General features: G+C 37.9%; 1 protein-coding gene across 1 annotated transcript in view; it reads right to left on the bottom strand.

Moving 5' to 3' along the window:
• TENM4 (teneurin transmembrane protein 4) overlaps nucleotides 1–21,575 on the bottom strand; it is a 1,543,936-nt gene that overhangs the window by 718,906 nt on the left and 803,455 nt on the right. Inside the window, exon 7 of the mRNA XM_077174070.1 lies at nucleotides 16,686–16,777. The gene's annotated coding sequence lies outside the window, so the exon portion shown is untranslated. The remainder of the gene's footprint in view (nucleotides 1–16,685; nucleotides 16,778–21,575) is intronic.

Below are 21,575 nucleotides of genomic sequence, written 5' to 3'. Positions count from 1 at the left end.
CTAACTACTTATTCCATGAATATCTTTTCTCTCAGTTATAGCTCCTTTTCCAACACACCTTTTATAACTCTCCCATCAACCTGTTCCATAACCACTTGAGTACTTAAACTAAACTCATCTTCCTTGATTTAATTAATTGTTTCCATCCAGTCTTTCACAAAAATTTTGATAAATCAAATCCTCCCATGAATCACATAAGGCTTTTAAACTCAATCAGAATTGATTAAATATTAGTACATTTTTCATTTATTTTTCATTTAAGGAAGAGTCTTTTGATTTACATTCTGAATAGTTTATCTGATATACTCCAACCAAAGTAATCTCAAATCCAAACTGAGACACAATTAGTTTCATTATCTCCACTTGTCTGTGGTCATGCTAATTGCCAGTTTTTGAATTCTTTTTATAGATCCTCTTGTTGAATACAGGTTGAATACATTGCTTCTGAAGCAAGACACTTGCATTTAAACTTGTGTCGTGGCTTTCAGGATTTTCCTCACCAAATCACATATTCATGTTCTAGGTCCTAAAATTCATACTCCTGGCTGCCAGAATTGAGGCACAGCCATTACATGAAGGATCACTTCTGTAGGTTGGTAGGGAAGAATACTTGAGGTGATTGTCTTCAATTTCCAGGCTAAAGAGATTGGGTTGTCTACACTCATTTATGAAAATGAAATCCTACTTAACTAGATTGATATTGTTCATTCCATGATGATTGGCTCAGTGGATGAGAACACTGGTTGGTGTGTTCTCTGCACAATTCCACATGCACACAATTCCATTTAAAAACTAGAAAACAGTATTTTTATTGTGACAATGGTTGAACACAAGTTGCATAGAGAAGTGGCGGGCTGTCCAAAAGTGGGTATATTCCAGCCTGGACTGGAATTATATTATATTACAGTCCCTAAACAACCTGCTCTAAGAAGAGGGGTTGGATCATGCTATCATCTCCAGAGGTTCCCCACACTAACATCCAAAACAACAACATCACTTCTGTGATACATTATTTTGTGGTTTGAATAATTCACATTTGAGTTGTTGAGAGAGGAAGTTTCCTGTCAAGGTGTTATTCGCTAGGGTAACTGAGAATTTCGTCCTTTCGCTTTGCCCTGCAAGTAGCTCTAATTTCTTAGCTATAAGACTTTTATAGACTGTTGTCATTTTTAGGTGTTCTTTGTGGAGGTCTGAAATTCGTATGAGGTTTGTATGTAAAAATATGAGTTCTTTTCCTTCTGCCATCCTCTCTCAGAGAAATGCAGATGGATAAATTCAGTATGCTAGACATGTTTTCTTCTACAGAAAGAGCAAAGAAGCCTTTCTGCCCTACTTTTGGTAGAATCTGAGTCAGTTTGAACAACAACAACAACAGGTAGTAAAAGAGAGGTTTCTTGTTAACAGCCTTTGTTTAAATAGATAAGATTTTGGTGTGCAGCTTTTGTAGACGCTGTAGCTAAGTTTTGACTCTTAGTGCTTCCTAAGGCAGCATCCAAAGACGTGTCACTTCATGTCAAAGGGTAGCTGCTCAAGGAAATACCCACGCTGAATAGCTTTTCCCCATTTCTTTCATTGTTACTATTATTTAAGAAATATTTTCTTGAGTTAGTGAGATTTTAATTTTTTTTTCCTTTTTATACACATGATCTGGAATAACCAAAACATACAACAAATGGTCATATAATTCTGATCTAAGGAAAAGTTTTTGGTAGAATTTATTTCATGTCTAGGAATGGTTTGTTTGGTTTAGAGACCTGTTGTGTTGTGTCTGTATAAGTTGGGCAGTTCTGTTCCCCCCTATGACGTAATGGTTCTCCCCTGGTTCTCCCTTCCCTCCCTTGTGCTGCCAGTTATCCCAACTCCTCCAGAGTTGCCTTGGAGATTAATGTATCCTTTCTCAAATCCCTCCCCAGTGCCCTGTCCATCACTTGGCGCTCCCACCCTTCTCTCTAGAACTCTCTAGAAACTTCCAGCTAGAGCGTCGAGTGATTGGCTCAGGGGCTGGGGCCCCACCCTCAAGTTATCCCCATTGGTGTTCTCCCTAAGTCAATCTTTTGTATCCCACTCCCCTCTGAAACCCTATTCGTCCAAGGACTGACTCGTCCCTTGTTTCCCTCCCTCCTTATAAGCTGTTGCAGCTTCCCCCATCTCTCTTTGACTGTCGGTATCCCCTGGGACCCAATAAACCTGGGTTCACCACAGCTGGAGAGCTCTCTCTTCTTATTTCTGCTGACTGTAGCCATAAGCCAAGCCATGTCCCACCACAAGGTCACGCGGCTGTCATGGCACAGAGCGTTTGCCTTAGGTGCTGTCCTGAACCATGGAAGTCAGGATAGTGCTCCCCTAGTGCTAGCGGTGCTGGATGGCTAGCCGGGACATCCGAGAAGGACAATTCTACTCCAGCGTGACCGCTTCAGAGACCTACATTTCCAACTACCATTTTGAGGAAGAAATATGGACACAGAGGGGGACAAACAGGTGTTCAAAAGTGTATACGCACACACGTGCACACACACACACACACACGTAAATTAGAGTCAAAAGATAAAACAACTCTTTTTTGTTTTCTCAGATAGTTGTAGCTATGTATATTTTGGTAATGAGATAGGCCTCTTAAACAGATGTCTGCAACAGGATAATAACTTTGCAAAATGTGACTGACAGTTACTGCAGATCCTCTTTAACTGTGCTTTTACTTCTATCAAGAAGGCCTTATACTTTCATCACTTTTCAAACACGTTCTAGCTGCATGTGCTACTGAAGCTTCAAAGGAATGAATAGAGTTTGTATGAGCTAGATGAACTGATATGTTCAGTGAATACATGACAAAGACAATGCTGTATCATACAATCACACCAATAGAAAGGACTGCTTTACCTTCTGGATAAGGTGTTCACACAAACAGACTGCATTACAAGTGATATTTTAGGTAGAATTTATTGCTAGTGGGTGTCTGTGCTGAATATCTGTTGTAATTATATACCCAATTGTATTTGACAGTTTTAATAAAATCAGAAACACAGGATTGTTTGGAAGGGACCTTTACAAATCATCCAGTTCCAATCCTGTTGCCATGGGCAAGGATTTCGTCCACTAGATCAGGATGCTCAGAGCCCCATCCAGCCTAGCCTTGAACATTTCCAGGGAGGGGGCACCCACAACTTCTCTGTGCAACCTGTGCCATTGCTTCAGCACCAGCACAATAAATAATTTACCCCTGATATGTAATCTAAATCTACTGTATTTCAGCTTAAAGCCATTCCCCATTTTCCTATCACTGCTTGTCATTGCCAAAAGTTCCTCTCCAGCCTTCCTTATACATCTCTTTTAGGTAGTGGAAGGCTGTTCTTGCCATTCCTGTTTTTTCCTTAACTTATGTGGTATGTTTTCCTTTGGGAAAGAGCAGTTTTAGAACTGAGGACATCTTTCTATCATGCTCAAGAAAATAAGAAATTAATAAATTATGGCTAAGACTGTTGGGAACCTGGGACTTCTATTGTACGTGGATGTCATAGGTTTGGTAGCAAACTCTGAGGTTCTTCAAGCTTTAGGATCATCCAGCTCCAGTCCTCAGGAAATTATCATCTCATCATGTTTCTATTTAATTGATATTCATTGCAGAAATAGAAAGCAGAGGTACGTCAGGCAGATGTGCATGAGTAGCTCCTTGACTGTCCAACCCAACTTCTACAAAGGATAGAGGAGATACAAGCTTTATTAACTCTAATTTCCTACAATGGAATTGTTTTCAGCCCACCACTTCTGTCACTTGTACATGATCTACTAGCAAAGATTTTTTTTTCTTGTGAGGAAGGGACTACAGAGCTCTCTCTGGAACTAAGATTTCAAGTCCTTCAGTTGGAACTTGGAGCTTAATTATGTTTGAGGATTTGGCTTAATCAAAGTTCTGGATTTTGGCATCAAAAAGTAAAGCAAAACTAAATCCCATTATTTTAGAGGCATAGAAATGTACATATAAATCCTCTGAATGAACTGCTGGCTTTGGCTTTAGAGTGTGAGTGTGTGAAATCTTAAATTTATACTAGAAGTGATGCCTCTTCACAGCAATACAATAATCATTATGTGTTAATGATTCCCTAATGACAGATTTAACTGAACATTCAGCAAGAGTTTGTAAGAGATTAGAACTTGGCAAAATTTGCTTTGATGATCCCAGTGAAAATAGAACAGTCCAAGAAGGAAGACTGCTTTGAATTTTATGAGTTTCACATTTTTAGAAAAATCATTTTAACTGAGCAGTGGCCATCTTGGTGGTGGGCTTTGTGTTAGTTATGTTGGCCTCATCTACAATATCATTTTTGGTCCTGGTACCTATGCCCTCCAGCCTGTGGACCACACTTAAATTCATTCCCTAGATGTACACTCATTTCTTTCTAAAAAGAAGGTAGGGATGTCGACTGAAGTTTATGTATCCAGGTCCCATCCCTATAGGGGGTTAAATTATGAACAGCAACATGCCCATTAAAGATAAGAAAAATATAACAGAAACTCTGAAGAGGTTGTTCATCGTGAAATTCTCTTTAACAATGTTATTCACCATCTTCTGTCAGAGGACCTAGAGTAATGGCAAAAAAAATACTATCAACCTTAAAACAATTTATTCAAATGTAATCACTGCACAAAGTAGTGTAGTTTAGCTACGTGGGAAATTGAAAAGACCCACATTATCCCAGTGATAGAAGAAAAAATATAAAACACGGATGTGTTTTGTAAAGATTAATTTGGAGACTTTCTGGAGGTTTATCATATGAATTTTGTGGTATAACTCTGGTCTGCAGCTAAGCACCAGGCAGCTGTTTGCTCACTCCTCACTGCATCAGGATAGGTGGAAGTGGATTCAAAGGCCAAAGTGAGAAAGCTCATGGGTTGATATAAGAACAGTTTAATATAATTAATACTACTATTAACAATAATTATAGTGATGAACAGAAAAATAACAAAGAGCCTTCAGATCCCTTGTACCCTTGGACCAAAACTGTACCTGCTGACCTTCAGTCTCTCCAGGCATTTTCTGCCAGAGGCTCCAGGTGGGTCTGTTATCCCTGGCTGAGAGGTGCAAAGAACATATTTCACACTTTGTCTTGTCTGGACTGTCCCAAGTACTATTGCACAGCTATCTCCCATTTGATTTTTTTTAAGGCATGTTTCTGCTCAGGGCCCATTCAAAGTCACAATTCTGGATCACTCCATAGAGAAAGCTTATGATCAGGCTGTAATTTGGAGTGTGCATTCTCCAAAAACCTACAAAACTTAAGAAATCCTGTGTTTATCTTCTGTTAAGTGGACAAGACAGAGCTATTTTTTTGGCTTTGTGAATGGCTTTATCTTTATCAAGTGATCCCAGCTGCCAGATTTCCTTATGCTCTAATTCCTGACTAGTGGCCCCAATAGACCATCATCGGTAACTAACATTTCATATATCTTGAGGCTCACTTAGAGAAAGGGACGAAGAGGTTTCTGTTGCATTTATGATTTCAGTCTTTTCCTCTTGTTTTTGTGACTGCTTTTCTGCAGAACTGGCTGTGTCTTTTGGTTCTTTCTTCTTTTTCCTCTTAAGAAAACCTTCTTCATATCTTACTAAATGAGTCCTCTTCTCCCTCACAGGAGATCTTCCAGAACCATCTGGACTCAATATTGTGTAATGTGCTCTAGGGGTTTTTCTTGAGCAGGGAGATTGGACCAGATGACTCCACTCTAACCTGACCCATTCTGTGATTCCATTTCTCCCTTTTAGTTATGGAGGTGACTGATCTAGTGTCTGGATTAGCTCTACTGTTTTTTGGTCTGTTTTCCATCTTTCTCACTGAGGGTGATGCATCATAACCAGCAGGGTTGTGCTCTTTGGAATAGCCACAGCATTTGTGGTTTGCATTTTATTTTTTGCAAACATTCTACCACTTTGTGTGGATCCTGTAGCTTTTGGGAGTGAAGTTTCAGAACATTTGAGGTCACTTTTGAGACACCTCCCCATATTCTCCCACATGTTGTGCCACTCATCACCATACTCTTATAAGGACTGGGTGATATTCCTATATTTCTTGTTAGCTTTAGGCAAAACCAAAGCAATAGTCCCTAGAAATACCAATATAAATATTCTAATTATTCTCAGTTATTCAAGATACTGAAAAGTTATTGCAACTTTCATAGAAGTAAAAAGCTGTCATTCTGTCTTGCCTCCACAAAAAAAAAACCCAAAAAACCCCAACAAACCACAACAACAAAACAAAACAGAACCAAGAAAACCCCAAACACCCCACCCCCACCAAGAAAAAAGAAACCAATTCCCCCCCCCAAAAAAACCCCCAAATAAAAAAACCCAACATCCAAACAAATGAGTAAAAGGCGTTATTGTTAATTGCCCTCATGAAATGGCACCTACAATACAGAGCCCAAATACCAAGGTCAGTGTTTTTAATAACAAATCTCCCCAGCAAAACATCTCTAACCACTACAGAGCACAGCAAACTGCAAAAGCCAACACCATTTTTTAACATGTACAGCAAGAAAAAGGGAAGGGTACAGATCAGATAAAATAATATCAAGAACAGAAGGATCAATATTGTGACCCAAAACTGTTAACAAGTATAAATCCCTTCTAATACACTCTGGTCAATCTGTTATTAAATGAAACCCTTTGAGACTCCCATTGGGTGTCAAAAAGATCTCTCATGGCTTAAGCCCAGCCAGCAACTAAGTGCCACACAGCCACCCACTCACTCCCCATGCCAGCAGAATGGGGGACAGAGAATTCAAATGGTAAAGAAAAGAAAACTCACACATTGAGGTAAGAACAGATTAATAACTGAATTAAAATTAAATCTTACCTTATTACTACTACTCCTGCTGCTGCTAGTATTGCTTCTGTTAGTACTACTGCTATTACCTCTACAATTATCCTAATGAAAATGAAAACAACAGAGAAAGACGAGTGATGTAAATGAAAACCATTGCTCACCACCAGCTGGTCATTTTCCAAGCAGCAACCTCTTGGCCAGTCTCCCCCTCATTTATTGCTGAGCATGACACCATATGGTCTGGAATATTCCTTTGGTCAGTCAGGGTCAGCTGTCCTGTCTATGTCCCCTCCCAACTCCTTGTGCACCTCCAGCCCCCTCATTGGTAGGTGGGTGAGGAGCAGAAAAGGCCTTGGCTCGGTGTGAGCCCTGCTCAGCAATAACAAAATCATCCCTTGTGTTATCAAAACTGTTTTCTCCACAAATTCAGAACTTAACCCCATACCAGCTACTCTGAACAAAATTAACTCTACTCAAGCAAAAACCAACAGAATAAAATAACGTTTGTCATTTTGGGAAGATATGCTATATTTTTTATGTCAAGCATATAGTTTGCATTTCAAAGCCTAAAATTCAAAACAAATCTACTTTGCGAATTCTGACCCATGCTTATGGCATGAAATAAATCCCTCTCTGAAATTTATTTATAAAATGCAAGTTTCGGAGAATGTGATCTTTGCCAGTTTCTTCTAGTGGGAAAGGAAATGAGGAGAATGGTCTTTCAAATGGAAGCCAGTCTGTTTTTCTTCAGTGGAGAATGAGTGTCCATCATACCACAGTTAGAGCAGAGGCATAAAAATAGAGCAGATCCATCCAATATTTTGAACTCACCCCCCAGTTAACTGCTAATCTCTAGTAATTTGCAGTTCAGAGACTCTTGAGGCCTTTCTGCCCCTGGAACATGGTCAAGGTTTTCTCAGAAAAATTAGGACAATCAAGTAGTGTCTTTGGAGGTTGTCAAAAGACAAATGCAATTTTCTCCCTGTGCTCCAAATTTTAAAAAGGGAAAAAATTGTGTTAGCAGGTTCAGCTCCTCTTCATTTTTATACTTCATCTCATAAAACATAAGAAATACTAGTTTCAAGCACTGGTACATATTTAAAACTTCTCACACTAATGAAGACTGGTTCATATATGGTCTTGAAGGTATCATTTTCTGTCATCAGTTCATTCCTTAATTAGTATGTTTATGAATGTAACTAAACCAGCTTGCCAAAAGTGATAGTAACAACTCTCTTTCTTCAACAACTCTCTTTCTTCCTGCTTTCTTTTTTCTATGCTTGCCTGCCCCTGCCTCATGGTTCCCTTAAATAATTTTCAGCTAATAATATTCACACAAAACTAGAATGAATTAAAATTGTAATATTATGTCGGCTCTAAAATTCATTTAGTCAGCAACAGGACCAACATGTACCTGTTCACCAGTCGGATGTAACTTTCTTGTCTGTTTTCCAGATAAATATGGTATTTCCTGAAATGTATGAAAATATGTAATATACTGATTTTTTTAAATGTTCGCCTTAAATTGGTGCATTATATAGAACCCAATAGCCTTGATCTGGTTCTGATTTTTTTTCTTATGGTCAGGTGAGCTTTATTAATGGAATGGAGACACAATGTAAAAGATAGTAGAATCACACATTTGTATGTGTGTATGAAAATTTTTTGTAAACTTTGTTGAGTTATTTGGAGCATATGTCCAAATCTTCCCCTTTCTCTCCAATCTTGACACAAACTTCATTTTTAAACAAAGCTATTTTAGACATGATTAAAGGCATCCCAAATTATGGGTAAAATAATGATTGTATTGTTCACAATTCCTACTATCTAACTATGCAACTGTAGCTCAGCGTGAAGCAGATTGGTCTTTTCCTATCTGATTCAATTCCTCTTTCAGGCTTGAGTGTTGACTGTAATTTGCGGACATGTAAATATGTAGAAGTGAACCATAAATAAATTAGTAAAGCCAGAAAAAAAAAAAAGCCAGGCTCTTTTGGAACTCTTTCTTTCTTACAAATCAGCAACCTAAAATCTCCAGCCTAAGAGACATACAGGAGTTCAAGCAGTATATTACTCTGTACAAACACCTTTTTACTACGTTCTGACAGCTTTTGACAAATGTAACACAGAGCAAAATCATTTGCAATGGCTGCATCTGCCTCTTTAGAATCTGTGATGAGAACTGCAAAGACTGGTTATTTATTTAAAAGTCAAGTCTATGTGCGGCAGATTTTGTGAAGTGTGAACGGTGAAAGCACTTCAGTGCCATCTTTTCCTGTGTCTAAGTGCAATGCAAGTAGTTTCTAATTTCCTAACCTATACCTTTGGTATTTTAGCTTATTTCCAAGGAACATTTGGCAAATAACCTGTGGAAACAAACCCTTGTGAATTAATTCACAGCATCACCTCTGAAATGAGGATGCATAGGCTTGTTTTGCCTGGGAAACATTGTTGTGACCTGACTGTATAATTGTTCTTGGGATCAGTTGAATGGTGGACACTTTAATCAATGGAAGCATTTCTTTATTTATTCTAAACTTGATTGAATATTTCTTCCCATGATACATCAACTTCTAGGATCTCCTGGTACTGAAAAATAGTAAAGAAGTATTTGCACTGGTTGGCCAGCTCTAGTGTTTAGTGTGGCTTATGATGGTGAAATTTGTGAGAGTCAGTTAAAGCAAAAACAACAACGGATTCACACTTCCAAGCTTTGATGTAAAGATAAGACTAGAGATGTTCTAGTAACGCAAATGAATCAAGTTTTCGTGAACTGCCTGATTTTCTCTAAATAAGGATTGAACTGAATTCTTTCTCTCTTACCAGTTATCATTATCAGCATCTGACAAATAACCAATTCTACAAGTAAAAAAATCCGTCTCTTTAAATTAGGTTGCTGTGAAAGCAACACAGATTTTATTCAGGCTCCTAGTGTTAGCCTGGTTATTTTGCTTGTTTCCCTTCTCTTACCATTTTCAAAATATACTTTAAACTACAAGAAACAAATCATATTATCTATCCAGTAGCCTAATTCAAGTTGCTATTAGAAACACAGCAGCAGAATTATCTCTATTATCTGCTAATTTAAGCATATTGACTTTCTTTCCCCCTGCTTCCTGCCAAGGACTAGCATTTAAGAGTTTGCATGGGTATAGATGCTTGTGTCTCTTATGCAACACTTCCCAGCTACAGGGGCTATACTTGCATGAGATGATTCCTTATTATCTTTCCCCAGGAGATTATCTCCTTCATGGCCTTAAGATTGATTTTTTTTTTCCTGACACTGAATTCCTGAGCATACTGCAGGCAGCATTCTTCACAATTTATATCATCTGCAAAAAAAGCCCAGCCCAGCCTATTCTTCCTCTTAGGCAGAAACACAAACTCTTACTCATTATCTCCAAAGACAACGTTTTTACTCTGGAATCTGCTCTTCCATATCTTTCACAGCTCTCAATGCAGTAAATAGTAAGTGTTTCTCTTCTACCTGAGAGCAAAAAGTGGTCTTACACTGATTTTTCAATTTTTTTATTCCTTTGGAAAGGGTGAATTTCTTTTTAATTGCCTGGGCTTTGATCCTGTAGTCAAAATCACACATGTTACAGAACAGGTAAGAAAAAAGCCTTGAGTTTAATGCAGAGGATAGAAACTTAGCAAATGGATAGAACATGGGATTGAAAGGCAGGAGGTTTGGGATTTATTCCTACCATTACTATTTGCTTCTACATGATCATTGTCAAGTCATTTAACCTCTGTATCACATGTTCCTCTATATGCAGAATTAAAAAATAACATTTCTCTATTCCAGGTAGATACTGCATAGTGTGAGACCTAATTAAAGCCAGTAAAGTGTTTTGAGATCCTTGGATAAAAGGTGCTATAAAAAGTTCCAACTATTAATTGCTTTGTGTTCCCTAGAAGATTTTAAGTCACATACCTCTTTGAATCATGGATCTGTATTAAATGAAGATTGCTATCTGTACAATCATGCAGTTGTTGGCTTTTTAATTTCAGAAACAGATGTCTTGTGAGAGTGAGCCATCCTTACTTACAAACTAACCTACAATTTTAGCTAATACCTCCAGACTTCAGGAATAACACATGAAAACAACACACCACTAACCCAGTTTACTCTCTTTGTAGGTTTCTGCAAATTCTTTTGACTTTCTGTTTTAAGTCCACCACTTTATGTCTTTTCCCTGGAAGATCAAATCTAATCTGAAGTCAGTTTCTGTTATGTTTTGTTTCCTCACCCCCGTTCTGGATAGAGCACCTCCAGGAGGAGGTGATGGGGATGGAGAAGGTGTATGAATTGACTGAAATCCTATGCTTCTCAGATTACCAATCTGTAGACTATGCTCCATAAAATGGTAGTATTAAACCAACATGATCTTGCATGAATTCTGAGAAGTCAGAGTTTCTTCTGAACATTTGCATGGATGTGAACCACTGTGCAATGCAATCACTTTTCCTTTGGTCACCTTTTCCTCCTACAGGGTTGAAACAGGCAAAACACTTAGCAGACACCCAAAACCTGTGTTATTTCAGTTCTCCTTTAAGGAATGCTCTGTTTTCTTGCAACTCTGGCAAAAACTGGCCTTTTTTTTTTTTTAAGAGAGCCAAGAAATTTATTGACTATCGCTTAATATGACTTCCCAGACTCTCTAGGCAGGTATTTGGTTAATGGCTGTATTACTTTCAGCAGAATGAACTATTTCTTTTCAAGAAGACACAAACACAAATTAAACCACACCTTTAAAAGACTAAGCATTCTGTAATTGTAATCAATACACCTATCACCTTATGTTAACAAGAGTAGCATGACTAAGACCAGCAAAAGTCAGACATTTTAAATAAATAACACACATCCATGTACAGTTAGCTTCACTATCACTTGGCCAAAAAAATCCATTAAAATATATAAAAGCCCAGTTTTTTACATGCTGAATTAAAAGCCATTCATGATTTGGACTTTTGCAATTAATCATGAAGCTGGTAAAAGGAAGAAAGTAAAAGAAACATGTCTTCGGAAAAAAAAGGTGAAACTCTTATTACTGAACCATCTTACTGCTCAGTTTTGAACCCTAGCATAGATTCTGTCAGCACACTTTATCTACCTGAGTGCAATTTAGAATCTTAGAACTGTTAGATGGCCTGTGTTGGAAGGGATCTTTAAAAATCATCTTGTTCCAGCTCCCCTGCAATAGGAAGGGGCACCTTATACTTAACCAGGCTGCTCAGAGCTCCATCCAGCCTGGCCTTGAGCACTTCCAGGGTGGGGCACTCACAACTTCTCTGGGCAACCTGTGGCAGTGCCTCACCACCCTCAAAGGGAAGAGTTTCTTCACAATATCTAATCTAAACCTACCCTCTTTCAGTTTGAATCCATTCCCCCTTGTCCAACATGCTCTTGCAAAAAGCCCCTCCCCATCTTTCTCATAGGCTCCCTTTGAGTACCAAAAGGCCAGAATCAGGTCAACCTCAAGCCTTTTCTTTTCCACTCTGAGCAATCCTGATTCTCTTAGCCTTTCTTCTAATCATCTTGGTGGCCCTTCTCTGCACTTGCTCCAACAAGTCAACATCCTTCCTGTGCAGGGAACCCCAGAACTGGATGCAGTACTTGCGCTGGGGTTTCACAAGATCTAAACAAATGCAGTGGTGCTGAGAGGGCTGTGAAGAGTCAAATTCCAAACAAATTTTCACCTAAAAATTGACTTTTTTAGGTGATTCAAGACTAGAGAAAGAGACTGTTCATTGCCAGGCAGAAAATGTCCATAAATGTCAGAAAACCAGCAATGATGATGAATGTAACTTTTCTAAAGTAAAACTTTTTAAATATTTTTAAATATTTCCAGGGATAAACTACAAGTTTTTCTCCATCAAAAGCAGGATTAATTACTTCCTCTTGACCTGGGGTCTCCTATAAAAAAGGAACCAGCTTGCTGTATTCAAGTATGGAAGGAAGCTCCCAGACTCTGCTGTGTGTTGTATTTAACTATTTATTCTAAATCCTCCAGCTGCAGCTGGAGTCTCTCCCTTCAATGTTTATTGTTATTTAACCCATAAGGAAATGTAAAGGATGGAAACATTTTTGATCAATGGATTCAGTCCTGGCATTTCTTTGGGTGTGGCTGCCTATGATTTCTGCAGCGTGAATATCTACTTCTAACTTGACTCCACAATAATTTGCCACTCAGGAAAAGGTTTTTGAGTGGATATTAGCAATCTTATTGTCTTTGCCTGTACTATTGCTACTGTTTTGATCATCAGAGAGTGAAAGACTGGAAGATGATACATGTGCAATCTTACAACTGCCTTTACCTAATGCAATGGCAATATTTTTGAGATTGCCAGTCCTATTTCTATGTTTTATTTCAAGCTGTTTCCAACAATTATATAGTAAAGCACCTGTGCTGGATGCGTATCAATAGTGTTAAGGGCAGAAATTTTTGCAGATAAAAGAACTATTGTTTTTATCTTAAATTGATTTTTTCTTATTCAAGCAATCCAGCAGAACAGTCTACACCCAAATTTAGGAATATGCTAAGGCATGAGAAGCAGAAAATTAATAGGTGACTGTATAGCAGCAGCTCTAATTGATATTATTCAAGCTGGTGAAGTACAAGAGCACAAGATATGAAAAGCTAGATCTCAGTTCTAAAAAGCCTTTGTCAAAAGAGTTCAGATTCTACTAGTTACACAGAAAAGAACTGTTATAACTACTTATATTTTTATACAGTTGAGATATACAGAGAAGTGTCTCATCTCCCAATTCATGCACCTAATTGTAAGGCATATAAACAGCATGATTATTTGCTAAAAGGATTATGATTCCTAGTGTTTGGAAACAGAGCTGTTACTTCTTGTAATTATCAATTTAGTTCATAATAATTTCATTTCCAGACACAGTGCTGATTTCTTGTGCTTCCAAAATGATATTCTGCCCATGCATGTGGTACAGTTGCTGTGTATGTCCATCACAGCTGTTTTCTGGTGTGTTTAGAAGCCTTCAGATTCCCAATATGGCTTTGGTTGCTGCTAAAAGCATCAATCTATGACTTTAATCAGTAGATATGTCAATGTGATATGATCATGTATGGAATATAAGGGCTGTTGGTTTCAGATAGGGTATCCAAGCCACACCCTTTTAAAGCAAACAGGGCAAATAGATATTGCCTTTATGCTTTTCAACACATTGAGAATGCAGTTTGAGATGGTTGTTAATGAGAGCCTCCTGTCAGGGATTCACCTTCCAACAAGCCCAAGTGGATGCTGTTTACTCCTGAGACAGACAGTACAAATTTCATCAGGTGAAGGTTGCATTTGTTGGCCACTATAATGTACAGCAGAGAGCTGACTTTATCCACAGCCTCCCTTCCCCCTCCACCCTTTCTACACAACTGTTTCCTTGAGCAAGATCATCTGGTAATTTTTGCTCTGGATTCAGGGGCAGTGTACCAGAAACAAGCAGGTCTGGGAAAGACCACAGGAGATGGACTTAATCCTATATCCCAATGGGGATCAGTTATATCTGACTGAAGATTCTCCAACCTGTTCTGAAAACCCTCCAAAATGCATCCAAGCAGTGTATTCCAGCACTGTATTTTTCCAATCTGTCTAAGCTCTCTGCTATTACCCACCCTGAATTGAGTTCAATTTAATTTCCCAACATTCTTCTCTCTCCAGGATTAATTTAATGGAGAGAATAAAGCATTTATTTCTTTTTTGAAAAGCCCATCACTTATTTTAAGCTCATCACTGTAAATCAGCTCAAGCAATTCCACCTTTCTTTTCATTCTTGCTCATGAATCTTGCATACTCATCCTTGTTTATCCTCAGAGGTCCATGTCCAGCTAATCTTTAGCTTTTTTTTAAGTGTCCCATCATGGATATTCCTGAGGTTGTATCAATACTGAACAGAGCATAGCAGGTAGTTAATTTTGCATTTTGCAGGCTATACTTTTATCCACACTGCAAAATGACATTTTTCCTTTTTACAGAAACATAGTATTCTTCACTCATATTCCCCTGTGGTGTTTCATGGCCCTCTGGTAGGAAGACTGGACAGAGTTCCCTCTGTAAAATCAGTCCTGATTCCCCAAGTGAGCTTAGGTTTTGCTCAGCATGTAGAAATCTGTGCCCTCCAGCAATCAAAGCATTCAGTGATCATACAGGCTTCTGAGAGCAAGTCATACTTTAAAACAAAAGCATTTAAAATAAAATCTTAAAACCACAGGAAAAATTATGTGTACATCTATGGTATTAAGTACCTAATTATCTCCCACAGCTGGATACTAACTTTACTAAAGTAATCCCACTTCCCCTTTTCTGGCTCCCCAACTTCCCTCAGCATCTTTAGAGGCCCGTTGCTCTCATCTCATATTAAATCATGAAATTTCTCTTGAAGATTAAGTAAAGTACCTTGGTGTGTGTATATCATAAAATAGTTTTCTGATCATCACACATTTCACCCAACTACATAGAACCCCAGAATGTTAGAATAAGTTAGGTTGGAAGGGACCTCTGGATGTCTAGTTCACCCTTACTTCAAAAGCAAGTCTAACTGAATGAGGTTGCTTTGGAAATCATCCAGATGAGTTTTGAACACTATCTGTAGAAATAATCCCCCTTCTGCCAAGGATATATTTTGATCCCCTCCTCCTAGTACATATCCAGGTAATGCGTGAAAATGCAACACTAATACTTTTCCCAGATATTTTCTTTCTTCCCAATAAAGACTTAACAGAGGAGACCAACTCAAGACATTTCAAAGTGTCAAGTATTTCAGTCTATTTGGCTAACAACAAACAAAATGTCCTTTGTATTTCATCAGTCTCTAGAACATGTATCTTTATGCAGCAACCTAGCAATCCAAACATGGTGGTTTCACCTTTGGTCTCTTTTCCACATTTTTGATACAAAATCCCAGCACTAACAGCATTTCAAGTGCAGATCTTAGACCCAATGGATGGAAGTAGCAATCAGCATTGCAAACAATATTGAAAATGCAAGAGTTAAAGCAACTCCATTTAAAACAAAAAAATATATTTTATATTATTCATTTTTGTTAATATTTTAAGAAGCAGTAGGTTTTATCAGGCCTAGTGAACATAAGTGACTGTTTAGTCACTCTTAAGAGCTACCTGGTGATCTCTCCAATTACGTAAAGAAGAATAGTTCAGTTCATACACTACTGTACATGCATTACTGTACCTCCTCACAGATGCACAGTTTCTGCTCTTCAGAAATTACTCACTCAACATCACACAATAAACCAGAGGTACCAATAAGACTATAACTTGGGAAATTTTGGCCAGTGACCTTAAAACTAATCTTTTAAATGTGTGATTTTCTTTAGCACCTGACGTATATTAATCAGCTACAAATAAAAGCTGACTGATGTTTCTAGCCCCACAAACACTCTTTAGCATCAAAACCAAACCAAAAGCACAATATCTACAGTAAATAAAACAAGACCAATCCAAAAAATAAAAAAAGTGAAAAAAAGGATTTAAAAAATCGCAAGAAGTTTTATGAATCTTGCAGTAGCCTGTGAAATGAACTTTGGACATTTCTGATGAGGGAGTACCTGTAGATAAAAAAAACCTACAATGCCTCATGATACACAATAGCACAAAGTGGAAACTGAAAATGTTTTTCTAAGGGAGAGAGGAAATAGGACATAGTAGTACTGAAGCTATTTAGGAAAGGGAACTGCAAATATTTAATATATACAATTTAATTTGTTTTCTTCTGTTTGGTTTTTTTTTTTTTAATTAGTGAAAATCCAATTGAACGTGATTATAAACCTTCCTTCACATTGTTGGACCTGAAATGTGGCAAAAGAGAAGAAAAAATACAATGACTTACCAGCAAGTCTGTTTGCCAGGTAAATATTTCATCCAATACTTGTACGATACTCTATCTGTCTCCAACAGAATCCATATATTATTACCAGTGTCCTGTAAAATGATAAAGACAAACCATAATTCTTTGAGGAATATTGTAAATAAGAAATGCAAATACAGTGTCAGTGAGAATTACTGTACGCTATTGAAATATCATATCTACTAGGAGAGTGTAGCTATTATTACAAGGCATTTAACTAAGATTACTGTTGGGAAAAATGACATTTGAAAACAATATAGCAAAATACTGGCAGGTCTTAATCATTAAATTAATCAAAAAAGGCTTATTAATTTATTTTATAAAAAAGCATATTCATGATAAAAATGAATAAAAACTAAATTGTGTTGATCTACTTGAATGAAGAGGTTTTTCTGGTGCTCCTTGAAAATCCAATGTCAGTCTTGCTAGAGGAAAAACTGTTTGAAAGTATAATTTGTGTTGCTCTGCTTTACATTCTTGAAGCTTAGTCTAAGGTAGTTATTAGACTCTTATCTGAAGCTGGTAGAGAAGGAGAAGTACCTCTGAGAGCAAACCAAGTCACCTGTGTGGATGTTCCTCTCTTCACACGATTTGTTTAGATGGTCAGCTCAGCCTCTATGTCTCTATGTCAACCTGCCAGCTGGTTGACATAGAGAACATGAATCCCACCCAGAACGTGCAGGGGAAACAAGAATCACATTGTCTATTTTTATTTTGACAATGTTTAGCTGTCTCCCACTCCTGCAATCTGCAAAGTGGCAGTGGCTCAGAAGGCAGGCTTCTTCAGGGTTGTGAAATTTTCTTATATGAGAGTTCGGGCTTTAATAAAATTAACTCCCCGTGAACAAACCCATTGTATAGGGTCAGAAATACTGCAGATTAAACTTCATGCACCTTTCCCAAGGCCTCCCCTGAGATGTTGAGAGAAGTCAATGGACAAACCTTAAAGCTGTTGTTTCATAGTGAAGGAGCAGAGCACACAAACCCGTGTTCAGGGCCCCTATTTGAATACACTTTCCATCTCCTAAGCATTAGTAAGACACATAAAGCTCAATGTTTACAAAGAAACTGCAAATATTTATAACATAAATATTATACAAGTGAGCAGAACCTGCTAAAAAAGATCTTTTCTCACTTTTACTAATGCATCCTTCATACCAATAACAACCTTAGTACATGTAATCACTTTATGTAAAAGGAATAGCCTTGCCAAATATGAAATGGTTGCTGAGATACAGACCAATCTGCCCAATAAGAAACAAATATTATATTTCAATCTGTTTTTAGTGAGTCCAGGAGCATCCTCATCTTAAATGCTCTTTAAGAATATTTTCTCTCTTAACATGCACCAATTAGAAGGAGGAAAAGCAGATGGCCAAAATAAATTAGAGACAGCATACCAGCCCTGCCTCAGATCATCACCATTGGCAGATCTGAGCAGCATCTCCACCCAGTCAGTAGTTAGGAAGAGAGGTATGTGGATTTTTTTCCTCTATTTCTTTCTGGAATAAAATTGGAGAGACACTGCAGCTGTCAGAGTACTTGGTTAGCAGATCTGAAGAAAGCAGAAATCTGGCCAAGGATATATAAACCCTTCTAAGGAAGAAATTTTCTTAATATCCAATTTAAACCTCCCCTGGCCCAACCTGTGAACACTTCCTCCTGTCTTATTGCTTGTTACTTGGGTGATCAACCCACACCTTACTGCAACCTACTTTCAGGTACTTGTAGAGAGTGAGAAGGCCCCTGAGCTTCCTTTTCTCCAGACTAAATGCCCCCAGCTCCCTCAGCCTCTCTTCATAATTCTTGTGCTCCAGACCCTTCAGCAGCTCTCTTGCCTTTCTCTGGATAGGTAGAATGACATGTCTAACATGACATCTGTGCTACTCCTCAAGAAAAGTCCTAAGTAGAGTAATTTTTAGATTGTTTGTTTTGTTTGGTTTTTTGGGGTATTTTATGATGATTTCTGCAGCTGCTCCATGATGCTGACATCAATGGACAGCCATCCCAGATTGTAACACAGAATTATGGAGTACACACATAGTGGAGCTGAGGAGCAGAAGTCAGGGCAATAACTGGCTGATGGGGAAAAAATGGGACATTAGGGATAGACCTCATCCTGTATGTTGGAACACTTGAAGCTTTCTGAGGCAGGTGTTCAGACTGACCTGCTTCTGTGCTTGCAGAAATTAGTCAAACCAAACACAGGTTTTGGCAATCCCAAATGACTTATCAAAAGTATTTTATCTTTCTGGTGAGAGAGTCTGAAGAAAGATCTAAATGCACAGTTTCACTACTGGACCAAAATAACAGATCAACCAAGCTTGAAATGTTATTGTTTGATTTATGTGATTATATAAAAATTACCTAAACAAGCTATGAAGAGTATTAAGCAATCTGAATGCTGAGTGAATAAAGAAAGTGATTGCAGAGTAGTTAAGCATGAAAGAATATCTGAAAGGTTTTGGGTTGTTTTGCTATTTTATTTCTTCTGCCTTTTAAGCTGAAGATAAATTGCAGGCCACACATGAACACAAGTTATAAGCTGGCTTGATTTTCACCAGACATATTTTTCGCAGGTATTTTTCCCCAGTTGTACTACTAGAAAGTGTAAGTACTATATGCTGCATCTAATTGGCACAGCTGCATTTCTAATTAAAAAACTTCAGGCATGTTGCAGTTCAGAACTGAGCATTTAACATGCCATGAGCTTTATAAGATACCATTTGTCTCCAATATGAATTGGGTAGCCCAGTCTCTGCACAACTAGGGGCTATTGTGCTTTGCCATGCCATTTTGAATGCCTTTTATTTATGATGAATAATCCTTGTTGGTGTTTCCAGTGTTGCTGGAGGGTTTTCTACCGCTTTACATTTTACTTTTCTTGCCATTCTCAAAGCTTTTTTTTCCAAAAGAATCAGCTTCTAAATACATTACTTTTGTCCCTTAGACCTTGTATTTATGATATATTTTATAGCTGGGCCAGCATTATTGTAGACAGGATTTTTCTTGGGATGAAGATATGTCAAAAATGTGTTTGCCAGAGCTTTGGGAAAGCCTTGCATGTGGGGACCTGTGCCAGATATCGCAAAAGAATAGATTAATGTAATTCCAACATTTCCAGAAATCCACTTTGTTAGAAATAACTTTTTATAGTGTTTGAGCTTTTTCAGGCTCAAATCTGGGAATTGCAGAACTGTGGAAATATCATGGCATATAACACCATTTGAATTAGAGTCCTGCTGTGTTAGGCATTGAACACAAATTACATCCAGATTGTCCTTTAGCCCTAATTGCTCTCGGTTTTTATTTATAGTTTTAAAAGAAGAGACAATCAGCCATAGAAAGTTCTAGTCCTTCTTAATAATTACTTACAGACATATCTCACTGAGAACAAAACCAGTTGCCATTTTCCATTATCTATGACAATCAGTCACAAAAGAATACAAATTCACCCTCCTAAAATAGTACCTCTGACCTTCAGAGAAAATGGTGGTTTGTACAAACAGCCTAAAGTAAAAACTAATGTAGCCAACTGGAATCTGATGGGGCAAAAGTGATTTTTGAGTCATAACTAAGCAATAAAATCATGCTTTACCATGAATTTCAATAGTTGCAGTAATATAGCTATAAGAAACCTAAAAATTTGTTTAATGGAACTTGTTTATTGACTATTTTGCACTGAATTCTCAGGATTTACACTGCAGAACTGAAGATGTTTTGACACGTGGACAGGAATAGAAGGTAGAGCAGGACTGCAAAGAAAGATACATCTGCATTGTGGTATCACTGTGAAAAGAAACACAGCGGAGAGGCTGGAACTAGATGACCTTCAAGGTCCCTTTCAACCAAATCATTCTATAATTCTATAGGATTCTATGGTTTGCTAGGATATGTGGCTGCTTGGAAACATGATTTTGAGTGGAATTCAATTTAGAGTCAGGAAATGTGAATTCTATGGAGATTTTTCTTAAATTAGAAAGTCAACAACATAGGACTTCAGAGAGTCTAAAAGGCAGCTCAGCTGTCTCAGCCTAGTTGCCACAGAATACTGGCCTCTACCAGATACATAACAAGTGGCCTCTGCCACTTAGATAATAGGGTGAAGCATCTCACCTTAGATTCCAAAGAGCAGGTCAATTCCTAAAGGACACACCTCAGAGGTCTTGCATCAGCTTACACACCATCATGTAGATGGCTGGGATGCACCCTGCAATATCTCTGGAATGGCAGAACACTCCCTTGTTGAGGGAGTTTGTATAGAAGTGTAAAAAATGAGTATTTGCATATATATACACTCATAGGATTCTACTGCACCCTCTCAGGCCCCAAATTTCTCCAATCCATCTTGCTATTAAATCATACACACAGGAGATGGATAAAAGGAAGATAGACTAGGAGCACAGCATGAAAGATTTAATGCAATGAAATGAAAATCTGGCCTTGAATTCCCTTCTTCCTTACAACTATCTATTGCCATTCAAGTTACCTCAGGGAGGCAGGTCACCCACACTTTGATTCCTCTTCAGATTTTGTGGTTGACAAAGGGAATGTTAGAACTCCATGTACTTCAAAACTAATTAATATTTACATCCATTTTTCCTATGTGTTACTTTAAGTGTGATGTGAAGGAGCAGTCAGTTTAAAGACTATAGTAAGCATTTACACATATTACTTTGGTATATCTCACAGAGGGATATTCACAAAGGCTAACTCAAGTCATGGACAACTTAAGAATAATTTCCCCAGGCTTCCATTATAGTCAGTTCAGGGAAAGGATCCTTTAGAGAGTGATCCAGATTAGAAGACTAACTTTTGCTAGCTTTTCTAACTGTCCCCCAAAGAGGATCTTTTTATGAGTAATTGTCAGTC

Source organism: Agelaius phoeniceus, chromosome 2 (genome assembly GCF_051311805.1).
Source record: "Agelaius phoeniceus isolate bAgePho1 chromosome 2, bAgePho1.hap1, whole genome shotgun sequence".
In the NCBI taxonomy this organism is placed as follows: domain Eukaryota; kingdom Metazoa; phylum Chordata; class Aves; order Passeriformes; family Icteridae; genus Agelaius; species Agelaius phoeniceus.
Note: the sequence above shows the minus strand (reverse complement) of the source record. Positions and strands in the feature narration are given on the sequence as shown.